Raw genomic sequence first — 1,563 nt, 5'->3', positions numbered from 1 at the left:
AAGTGTCGCGCCGCACTCAACAAGCAAGCAATGCATGCGTCGCAATCGGAGGTTTTCCGCGCCCTCAAGCGCGCTTCCAACGCCCAACGACGTGCCCAGGGCAACGTCGTGCCCGACACCGACGCCACAACGAGAGGTTTATTGATGGGTCCGGTGCAATTCTGATGCCAAGTGAGACGTCAAGGGGGGTCGAAGTCGGCAGAATACGCACGCGACGGCCGACATCCGCCCTGCCTCGGCCGGCCGACATGCCAAGCGCCCAGGCGACCTGCAACGTCGGCAGCGCCCTGCGCGCATCGCCAAGGCGACATGCGAAGCGCCCCTGGCAGCCCCCATGCGCGCATCGCCAAGGCGACATGCGAAGCGCCCCTGGCAGCACCCTGCTCGCACCCCCCATGCGCCCCCATCAGCGCCCTGCGCCCAGTGCCCCGTGCCCAAGCGACATCGGCCGACGTCAAGTGCTGGACGTCAAGTTTTGGACGTCTTCGGCGTACCACCACGGGGGTCTTTTGTTTGAGTCCTACGGACGCCACGCACCCCGGCACCGGTGCACCGTCGCGCCAAGGCACATGGCACCGGCGACCATGCGAGGTGCACCACGCCTCCTCGCCCAACGCACCAATACGCACGTCGTCTAGTCGACGACGCGCGATGCCGTGGGAAAATAAAAAGAACGTAAACACGAGGCCACGCTTCACGCGCAACGCCACGTCTTTTGTTCAAGCGCATCCCTTCTCCATCTATTCTCCCACGCTCCCGGTCGAGTTTCGATCCCAAATGTTCGTGATCTTGCACTCTCCTCACGCTACGTATCGATTCACTACCTCTACGTTTTGTATGATATTTATATGCACTCCACATTACCTTCAAGTCTATTTCACATGTTGAGAAATGTTTTATAACGTTTTCATAGTTTTTAAATATTTTAAAAGCATTTTTCCTTTTTTTATTATTTATTTTTACGTTTTTATATTTTTACGTCGCATTTCTAACACCAAAATGCACTCAAATATTATATCCGACGTTGCTAAACGCACTAGAAATTTTTTGGCGGTGTTTTTATATTTTTCTATAAATTTTTCCTTTTTTTATTAATTTATTAATGATTTTTTTAGGAATTTTCCCCCAAAAAAAATAATAATATTTTTTCGTTGAAAACTATTATTTTGGACATTTAAAAGTCACTCGTGCAAGCCGAAGTGCGTTTGCACCTCAGAACGTGCCACCTGCAGCTCTACACGTCCATTATGATTCTCTGGAAAAATCATGTCTACTCCTGCCCCTTGGGTTTTTTTTTTTTAAGCATATATAAGGGGGGTAGAGGTGTTGGAGGAACAATGGGGCGACTGCAGCCGGCCGACACGGCCGTCCAGTGGGCACGTCGGCGCCGACGTGTTTTTGTGGGCGCACGATGGCATGCATGGCTCGTCCGTGCGACGCCGTCGAGCGCCTACAAAAACACGTCGGCGCCGGCCCGCCGGGCGGTCCTGGCGCGCCGGTGGGCGGCGTTCCCCCGCGGAGGTCCGCAGGCAATCGGTGTGGAAAGGCGGCGCTTTCGGGCGT

The sequence above is a fragment of the Solanum dulcamara genome (assembly GCF_947179165.1).
Source record: "Solanum dulcamara chromosome 11 unlocalized genomic scaffold, daSolDulc1.2 SUPER_11_unloc_28, whole genome shotgun sequence".
In the NCBI taxonomy this organism is placed as follows: Eukaryota; Viridiplantae; Streptophyta; class Magnoliopsida; order Solanales; family Solanaceae; genus Solanum; species Solanum dulcamara.
The sequence above is the reverse complement of the archived record's forward strand: the minus strand, read 5'-3'. Positions refer to the sequence as shown.